The sequence below is a fragment of the Pteropus vampyrus genome, unplaced genomic scaffold, assembly GCF_000151845.1.
Source record: "Pteropus vampyrus isolate Shadow unplaced genomic scaffold, Pvam_2.0 Scaffold77, whole genome shotgun sequence".
Lineage (NCBI taxonomy): Eukaryota > Metazoa > Chordata > Mammalia > Chiroptera > Pteropodidae > Pteropus > Pteropus vampyrus.
The window spans coordinates 5,640,878-5,652,006 of NW_011888858.1; positions in this window are offsets into that span (position 1 = coordinate 5,640,878).

The following is an 11,129-nucleotide window of genomic DNA, read 5'->3' on the forward strand; positions in this document are numbered from 1 at the left end:
AGAACCAGGTTTGACCTGGCAACCTGTCCACTCTGCAATGGGATTTCCCTGACTAACATATTGTCCTGCCCAGCGAAAAAGCAGAGTCTTCGGGTCGGTTGTACCTCCCAACCTCCCCATTAACTTTAGTGTTTTGCACAAATCAGCAATCCATTGCCTTCAAAGATTAGCCAGGGGAAAAGTGATGAAGTAGATAACCCAGCTCGCTTCTTTCAGTACAACCAGGAAGCGTGTTCTGTTTGGGGAAACAGCACCAGACTGTTTCCTACTTCCACAGTCTTCGCTGTGGCTTCCTCATCGCTCTGAGGCACCGTGTGCAAAGCTGCCTCTGTGGCTAGAATTCTCTCATCAGACAGATGTGGAGTTGTGGCTGGCACTGAAGTTAGGACATTGCGGAAGGTACTGTGCAGAGGGCTCCGATGTCATCCAGGATTATCACTGCAAGTGGGTGATAAGGATCAGGAAGAAAGGGAGTTCTCAAGACCATAAGGATCTCTTTACCAGTGGAGTTTCTGATAGTAACGAGCAGGCTCCTCCTCCATGGGAATCCTGAAGGGAGAGGCGCACAGGATGCTGGGGGACTGTGCAGGCTGACCGTTTCTCTAAAGGCCTTGATCGACAGAGTGGCTCGTATTTTTCCCCTGTGCATGTTATTTCGCCTTCAAAGACCATGAGCCTTGATGAAATTATAGTAGACATGCATTTATAATTTTTTTAAAGTCTAAACTACAATCTTAAGGAAGTCCAACAAATTCTGATTTTTCCTAAAGCTAATTATAGTACTTAGAAAAAAACAGACTCTAAATTGGTTTATTTTGGAAGTGACCTTGCTTTGCTGATACCCTAGTTCATATTAAGTTTGACTAGTGATAGCCCAGGATTGGTACTGGTCCTCTTTTTCCAACTTTACACACTGCCTGACTTCAAATTATACTACAAAGTGACAATAATCAAAACAGCATAGCAGAAAAACAGACACACAGATCAATGGAACAGAACTGAGAGCTCAGAAATAAACAAACATATATACAGGCAAATAATTTTTGACAAAGGAGCCAAAAACATAGAATGGAAAAAGGAAAGCTGCTTCAATATACGGTGCTGAGAAAATTGGAAAGCCACGTGCAAAAGAATGAAACTAGACTGCTGTCTGTCACCATACACCAAAATTAACACAAAATGTGACAAAGATCTAAATATAAGACATGAAACAATAAGTTGCATAGAAGAAAACAGAGGTACTAAACTCATGGACCTTTGTTTTAGAGAGATTTTATGAATTTGACCTCAAAGGCAAGGGAATTAAAAGCAAAAATAAATGAAAGGGACTACATCAAACTGAAGAGTTTCTGCACAGCAAAAGAAACCATCAACAAAACAAAGCAGCAACCTTCTGAATGAGAGAAGATATTTGCAAACAACACCTCCGATAAGAGGTTAATGTCTAAAATATATAAAGAACTCATACAACTCAACAACAACAACAAACCCCAATCCAATTAAATAATGGGCAGAGGATCTGAATGAATACTTCTCCCAAGAAGACATACGAATGGCCAAGAGACATGAAAAGATGATCAACCTCACTAGCTATTAGGAAAATGCAAATCAAAACCACAATGAAATATCGCCTCACACCTGTAAGAATGATTATCATTAAGACAAGTAATAACAAGTATTGGAGAGGTAGTGGAGAAAACAGAACTCTCATACATGCTGGTGGTAATGTAAATTGGTACAGCCACTATGGAAAACAGTATGGAGGTTCCTCAAAAAATTAAGAATACAATTACCATATGACCCAGCAATTCCTCTTTTGGTTATCTATCAAAAAATTTGAAAACATTTATCCGTAAAGACATATGCACCTTGATGTTCACTGCAACATTATTTATAGTGGCCAAGACAGGGTAACAACCGAAGCAACCTTTGATAGATGATTGGAGAAAGAAGATGTGGTACATATATACCATGGAATATTACTCAGCTATAAGAAAGGATGAAATGTTGTCATTTGCAACAACATGGATGGATCTTGAGATAACCATTCTAAGTAAAATAAGTCAGAAAAAGTTGAGAGCCATATGATTTCACTCATGTGGAGTATGAAACTGAAAGCAACAAACAAACAAGACAAACAAAAACTCATAGACAACAGTTTAGCGGTTAGCGGAGAGAAGGAGGGGTGGGATAGGGAGGCAGGTAAGAGTAAAGGGGGTCAAATATATAGTGATGTAAGATTTGACTTTGGATGGTGAACATACAATGCAATATACAGCTTACATATTATTGAATTGTACAGTTGAGATCTATATAATTTTATTAACCAATGTCGCCCCAACAAATTTAATTAAAGAAATGAAAAAAAAAATCAGAACAGAGCATCGCTCTTGGTCCTCTAAGTTACAAGTTTACACAGATCTGCAGGCTCATGGAAAGAAGGAAATATATAGTTTATTTTTCAAAATTCTATCACGATTAAGAATATTTAGAAATAAAAAACTTCATTTAAATATATTTACTGCTTTTGGAAAGGAGGTGTACCAAGAGAGGAGGCTTAGTGGGACATCAGGATTATCTCCAAATGGAATGTCTTTCTAAAGTTGCTTTATAATGTTCTCATTGTTCTTCCAAACTGAGATCACTCAAGTGCTACTGTATACTGCACCGTCCTGCAATTATTAGGTTAACTCCTCCTAAGGCAGCTCTCCAGTACACAAAGACTAAAGCCAAACAAGACACATTTTTCAGAAAGCTCCATCAAAGAATGCACAGTGGAATCTCATTCAGTAATTAACAAAACCCCATTATCTTAGACTTTCCTAAGGAAATGTCTATCTTACTGACACAAGATGTTCTTTCAGTGTGAGCGTTAGAGACGACGTTTCGCTGAAATGAAACAGTTCCCGTGTTGTTGGATTTTTAAACTTTTATTCACTGTGCTCTTGATTAGAAATGCCTTTTAGGTCCCCTGGGACTAACGTCCCGGCAATTCCGTGTCGTAGTCCATATTGACCTGAAACGTGCCTAGTTTTAAAAAAGAAGTGTATTGATTAGATCCATGTAACACTCCATGTGAACAGAAGCTGAAATTGGGCAAGTTCTCATTATTTCTTAGATCTAGCACTTTTCATTTTTGTGGCTTCAGAGAAAAGTTGCCGATAAATGCAATTTCATCTCATACCAGAAACTTGCTACCACAGGTTTTGTTTTGTTTCCAATCTGATTTACTGAAAAGATACAGATCACAAAGTTACTCTCTCATCAGAGCCCAGTGGTACTAGCCGTATCGTATAGAGCTAGTTTGCAGACAATTCAGAGCAGGCATTCAGAACCCAGGAGAATATTTTATCAGTATCACCTTGTCTTTATTTAAAATTCTGACACTTTGTTCATCATGGATTTTTTTTCATTAACTTTGAATTAAAAAAAAAAATACTGCATTCAAATATTATTACTATTTTGTACCCAATGCAACTGTATTACTTGCTTCACCCTAGTCCAAATTCTGGTCCGTACTTCTCTTCCTAAAGAATCTCAGAAGAAAGGCAGAAGCCTTGTTTGAAGAATATGGTTTATATTCCCTCATCCGGGGGATAGCCAAAAGGGTTCTGATAATCTCTTTTTATAGGAGGCTTCCCAAGAACTTCGAAGATGCCATTAAACCGATACTAAAGCCTCCTTCTCTTACCAAGGTCTATCGCATACTGCTGGGCAAAGCACAACTTTAGGGGACACTGCCCTCATCATAATCTAATCAGTGCTACTCAGTGCTACTGCCAATTTACAAGCTGTTGGTTATATAGGTTCACCATTAAATAAGGAGCTTTCAACAAAATTTGAATCAGCTGTGTCCCAAAGCATACCGTTTGGTGAATCTTTTTTTTTTTTTCAAAGCAAGATTTGCTCAATGAAGGCAGCCACGCATTGATTTACATTCAAGTCCCCGCTCCTTGTAGACTGGCACTTTTGAGTAACAGTGATCAAAATGGGAGGCATTCTCAGGAGCTGTGAAAAGCAAAATCTACACAACTGAAAGTAGACATCCCATTTTTACCTCTCATCTCAATAGTGAGACATAGCTCCAGCAAAACTAGCAAAGATCTCTTTGACAACAGACCTCTTTCAACTTATTTCATCCTCATGCCCTGTCCTTACATTTTTAACATTTGAACTTTTCCTTCTTGCTTCCTGGATTGGCTTTAAGGCAAAGGTTCTATTATGCTATTCTAAGAGAGACCTTACCCAGGTGACTTCTGTATTCCTGATACCATGCACAGTGGCTAGTTGTTAAAATTAAATGCAATAGGTAGAGGCTCAGGGCACCACTATAGCCTGAGGCTGCTGAGGGCTTCAGGTATCAACTAACAGCCCCCTTGTTATTAACAATAAGCGCCCACCAAAGAAGTTTCTTTGCCTTCGGCCATCTGGCGACAGCATCCTAGAACTGGTATATCTGTGAGGGATCCAGAAAAGTTGGGGATTGAACTCCTTTCTCAACTCTGACTCAAGATGGTACAGAACCTAAGAGCTGGGGTGAAGCCTCAGTGAGAGAGGGAAGAATAGAAAGTTCTTTATAAAATTTTGCTTGGAGACTACTATGTAAACAGGTATGTGGTCATTGACAGGAGGCATATTTAACTTATCAATTCACTGACTGTAAACACATAAATTTTAAGATCAATGTTCTCTGAAAAATTATCTTGTTAAAAAATAAAATAGAAAAAAGAAACCCAAAGCAGGCCTAAAGAAGCCAAAATGGAAATCTACATTTTGGTTAGGAAACATTTGTTTCTTGTAGATTTTTTTTAAAGGAAGAACATCATTTTTTATTAATACTATATATTTTTTTCTTCCTTTCATACAGAATTGTGTCTTTTTCAAACACTCTAGGAATATTTTCTGGTGATTCCCTGCAATTTTTTAGAGAGTTTCTTAGCAGTATTATTTTAGCTTCCAGGTGAAAACTAAAATGTTTGTTTGAAATAACTCTAAGGATTTCTGAAACTAAGCTCTCTGCCCAGGACCTGGGGAGTTTGGGCCACGTGAAACACTGGCAATTTGAAAAATCTTGGAAATCTTAGAGGATCATTAAAGAAACTATCAGTTGTTCCTCTTCTATGCTTAAAAACAAAGAGTTATGTTCAAAACATTTATTACAAACTGAATTGTGTCTCAATAAGAACTCTTAACAAGGTGATGGTGTGAGGTTGCATAAGGGATTTTAAAAATTAACACACACACAAACAAAAACATTTGTTCTAGCAGAGAAATTGCTTTCTGGGCCTTGACGATCAAATGCATAAATTCTTTATTATAACAATATAGTTATTTGACACTTCACATTTTCTACCATACTCTTTCTATTTTATACCTGGCCGTCCTCCATCAATTTAAGTTATTTTCCAAATTTATGGAAAGCAGTAAAACTAAGTTACAGCTTTTATCTGAAGATTTGATATTTATTTTCCAGTTTGAGACTTGTTGCAGCTAGTAGTATCCTCTTATTTCTTAAGCAACATTGCCATCTCGTGGCTAAATCCATACATTTCCCAGAAAAACTCTAGGTCTAAATGAATAGAGACCCAAAATAGCACCAAAAATTTAAATTGATTTATGACTCTAGAATTCCCTCCGATTGTAGATCAGCTTGATTAGAAATAGAGAGGTCATCCAAGAAATTTTATAACTTTGGTTTCCAATAATTAATGTTGTTTTGTCTTACATTGTCACCTCTGGCTATTCAATGAAGAAAAGCTGAATTCAGACAAGGAAAAGATTAAGAAAAAAGTCAATCTTTTCCACAAAAATATCTGTTAGAACTATTAGCTCATGTGTTTCAAATCCTGGCATATTCAAACTGGGGTTACACTTGGCCCTCTGAATCAATATTTCTTTCTTGGAACTTTACAGAACCTGCTTTTCAACCTAGACACTGTAATGATGAGAAATTCTATTAGGCTCTAAAAAGAGAAGAAGAAAAAAATGCTTCAGTTTTCATGAATGAAAATTGAAACAGATATGTTTCCAATCTTCTCTTTGGGACATTTGGTCTTTGAAAAGTAAATAGAAAAAGACAAATCTCTCTCCTCTATTCAATGTTTGGGAAAATCCCAGTTGAGGTAGGCCACCTGTGAGGTCTAATAGTTGGATGTCGGTTTCACCCTATTTTAGATGCTTCTCTAGAGACTCATATGAATATTAATAAAGATGCTCCTAACTCTGAATTGTCCAGGTGACTAGCTCCATTTGGCAGACAACCACGACAAGGCAAACTATGGCCAATGGGGATTCATTAGTCATGATTCTAACCATGACTCTAATTCCCAGTCACATACAGTTAACACAGAGTGGAAAGGAATGACTTATGAGTTTAGTAAGAAATATATATTCTGAAAGCTCAACAAAGAAGCTGTCCAAATATGAAACACAAGTGGAAAGTTTTAAAATGTAGGAAAGAAAAATAATTATTTTCATCCCTCTCTTTTATTGAAAATTCAATTGTCTAGCCCAAAATTGGCCATATTTTATATGTATGTATGCAGATAAAAAATACATATACTAAACTTCAGTAATTTACCTATTACTGGAGTGAAGCAAATAATTTAATATTCCCAGAGGCTTTTAAATTAATATAGCGTTTTCTTTTTAGAAAGTTAAGGGTAGTATAACATATGCAATAAATTATTTATGCAATATTTTGCTTGTGGGTCATTAAAGCCAGATCAAGACTAGTGTTTTACAAACTTCTCTGCTGATGTTAACAGATGCCTCTGGAGATCCTGATTCAGCATGCTTGGAGTGGAGTCCAAGAATCCATCTCTTATAAGCATGCCAAGTGATTTCATCACCAAACAAATTTGGGAAATACTAGTCAACATGTATATTGAAGTGACATAAGATGTAAATAAAAGCATAGCTCAAACTTATTGGAAGTTTAAGTATAATTTAAGAATTGATTGTTATTTTTAATAAACCAAATATTCAAAAATTTAGAAAATAATCATTTGAAATTTCATAAAATCCATGCATTGTATGAATCAGGATATAGATGCATCTTTATATGGAATGCTATTCGGTGTGTTCTAGTTTTCAATGATATCCATTTGTCTCTTTCACTGATTCATAATCACATTATTTAGGTGCCTGTTTTTAAGAAGTGTAAATAGATGTGCATTAGAGAGATCGACTAGGAAAGCGGAAACCCTGAAAAAGAAAGCAGAAGAGAACTAGACAGAAAACAGAAGATGCAAAGGAATAACATGGTAAAGGATTTAAGGGAAAATACAAATGCAGGAAAAACAACACTGACATAAATATTGGGCTTAAGGGAATTTTATTTCATAATACAATTGATAGAAGGGTGAAGAAAATAAGACAAAAGGAAGAGATAAGCAAAAGTATAAAGAACAGGGATAAATAAGAGATTTCCATTTGGGGCCTCTTATTTATTAACTAATTTATTGGCTGAAAAGTCTTATTAGGTGATAGAGTCAGGATTCTTCCTTTGTTGTGAAAGCTGATAAAACCTAACTCCCAATGGTCAGCAGCATCTATCATTCTAAAACATAAATAAAGAAATAGGTCCTAATGAAATATTTCCTGAAATGGGTCTTCTAGAACAGTACCTCTATAAGAGCTGCATAAAAAAAAGGTTACGCAGTGGAATAAATATGGAGGGCGCTGCACATGACACCCTCATGGCATGCTCCTTGAAGTTGCCCAGGAAGAGCAAGGGGGCCCTGCAGAGTCCCACAGAGATTTGTTCAACTCACTTTTTAATTCATCATTTTCCAAACTTATATAGCCACAGGATATGTTTTATCACTTCTCATCTTATTAAAATCCCATAGAATCAGTGAAAAGAGAGGGTGGGCTCAACATAAGAAAACCTGGATTTGAACTTTTACTCCAACATTTAGCTTCACGACCTGGAGTGAGTTACTTAATAATGACCTTGAGCCTTAGCTTCTCCATCTGTAAAATGGGTTTAATAATGTAAAGTGATTAGCATAACATCTGCTACATAGTAAATTTTGGATTAAGTACTAGTTATTTTTTTTTTAATCATGAAAGCAAAAAGTTTATTCATGTTTGAAACGACATATAACTACCACGAGGAAGACTTTTTCAATCCAGGGTGTAATACAGTTAGAAAGGAACACGAAACGTTTTTTAATACATTAGTGTTATTAGTGTTCTACAGAGCATATTCTGGGACACATAAGGTCATCTTAAGCTTTCCGTCAAATTATCAATATGAAGTATGTGTATTAAATCATGCCATCACTCTTACAACATCCAGAAGAAATTTATTTTCCAGTCAAAGAAAACATGAAAGTTTTTTTATTCCCCCTCCTCCTTTTCTTTTTAGTTAGGCAATTTCAAATCAAACCAAGGGTCAGAAGTCAGTCACATCAAATAAAGGCTAGTGATTTGCGACAAAGAGGTGTCACAAGCAATAGGATGTAGTATGGATACAAATTGGTCTTGGGTCAAAGATAACCACTGTCTTAGTCTGTTCAGGCTGCTATAACAAAAATGCCATAGAGTGGGTTACTTAAACAAGAAACATTTATTTCTTAGAGTTCTGGAGCTGGGAAGTCCAAGATAAGGCACTAGCAGATTCAACGTTTGGTGAGAGCCTGCTTCCTGGTTCATAGATGACCATTTTCTTGCTGTGTCCTCACATGGCAGAAGGGGAAAGGGAGCCCTCTGGGGCCACGACCTAATCACCTTCCAAAGACCCCACCTCCAAATGCCATCACATTGGGGATTAGATTTCAACATATGAATGTGTGGGGGACACAAACATCCAGTCTACAGTAATTCTTTGTAAAATGAAGTTGCCTTTTGGAAAGACAGAACTCTCACTGGCCAATAAGTCTGTGCTCATGCCGGACACAACAGTAAAATAGGTGAAACCTGGTTTTTGTGCCCTTGACCATCCCATTCAGAGTGAAAAATCTTTCCATTACATGCCCTGCTAACCCTAATCACATACTAAGGGTCCTAATGGTCTGTCATCTCTCCATCCATATGGATTTCAGGGAAAAATCTAAAACTTCATTCATACAATGGGGTTACTACTCCAAGTTATTTGCATTCTAACATTCTTCAAAGTCTTAAGTCTGAGTAACCTTTAAAAGTGAAATGTCAAGAATTTGCTAAGAAAGTGTGGGTGAGTGGGAAGGCCTTCCTAGATCTCTTAAAATTGCTTCTGTGGAAAGTAGACTCTCAAAATTTGACGATGTGTCTCCTCTTGTTCTAATTAATGTTTGCTTTCTAAGGGTAAGTACAAAGTCCTTTATGCCCTCCTGGCCATTTCTAGCCCATTATTTAAGCTGCACCTGTTTTTAGTCTCATCATTGTCACCATAAGTTACATTAAGCTGGAGAACCTCCCTCAATGAGTTATCACTTGGTGCTAAGTCTGGGCTTCCAGGTGACCATGCCAAGGAAGAGTGATTCGACCCACTATCAACAAAATTAATTTAAGATTATCTCCAAAACAAGAAGTCATTACCACTCATTGTCCCATCTTTCAGAGAGATCGCAGTCCCATCCCATAGGCACACTCTGCCCAGGAGTACTGAGCACATTCTCTCCACAACTGAAAGTCTTGTTCCCTATTGCATCCACAGGGCCTAAGGCAGTTCCTAGAACATCATTTAACAAGCATCCGCAAATGCTCGTTGAATGAATGAATGATGAATGAACAAATCACTTTTTCCATTCTCACTTCAACTTGTCGTCCACAGCGCTGGGCCAGTCCTAAAGTCTATTATCCTGAAGACTTGACTCTGAAACTTACCCCAGTCTAAGAAGACAGGAGTAGGAAGAAAACATAATGTCCCATCCTCAGCATCCCAACACCAGAAATTGCAAAAGGGTCTGCTTCATCAAATGATGCTCCAGATCTTCTGATAATCGCCCAACGACCGAAAATCTTTTCTAAAACATATGTCACATCACATTTCAAAACATTATTTTGGTTGTATCACTAAAATTGTGGCTTAATTTATATTGAAATAAAGTTATAACATACCTTTTTATCAAATTCTTTGTTGTTCGCCCAATTAAAAAAATAGACTTAACTGCCTAGTTGATGTATAATTGCCAGTATTACTATGGAAAGTATGATGTTCATGCTGGCACCCAGTGGGCAGTTTTTTAGGTGTGAAGTTGTCCTATCACATTTTATTTTAAAATAAAAAAATTAGTTCTCACTTCATTATCAAGGCCCCTATTGACTCATTATACTAAGGCCAACAAACTTCACTGCTCTGGTATTTAAATGGCATATACTGAATGTCACCCATATGGTTCCTGGGCTCACATTTCAATGACCTAATGCTGTTTGTAATACTAGTTTCTTAAGAGCTCCATTACACTTTACCCTTAATTATAGACATGCTATTCAAGGTCATACTACTAAGAAATCTTCCACTCAACCCAAAATTCATAGAACACTATTGGCAACGATCTGCCTAGTGAAGGATTTGTGGGGTGCCTAACAGTGAATTAGAATGCTCTGCAAATTACCCCTTTACTTAGGAATACAGCAGGTAGAGCACACAGCTGTGGTACGGGAAGTGTAGGAATCAATCTTATGAGCTCCTCCTCCCACACTCATTTTATTGTTAATCCTAGGATCACAGGTTTAGTATGTATTTGTTAAAAGATTGAGTAATTCGCCTGTGGATGACGTAAATGAGTTACATCGAGTTACGTTCTCTTGTGTAGTTCACCAACTTCCCTTATTGCTTTGCATAACTTTCTTATACATAGGTATTCCACCCCCCACCCCACCCCCAATTAATGCATTTAACCTCTTCAATTGATATGTGACTTTCTCTCTTTTAAATGACACTATTTTTTTCGTCCATCATATCACCAAGGAAAATCACCAAGGAATGCAACTGAACATGACATTAAGCTCCCTAAGAGCCAGAACCCTGTCCACCACTATCTTCCTTGAGTATATCCTATATCTGGCACACAGGAAGTACTCATTGAATAAGCATTCATGAGTGTATGAATGAAAAGAAAAGAAAGAAAGAAAGAAAGAAAGAAAGAAAGAAAGAAAGAAAGAAAGAAAGAAAGAAAGAAAGAAAGAAAGAAAGAAAG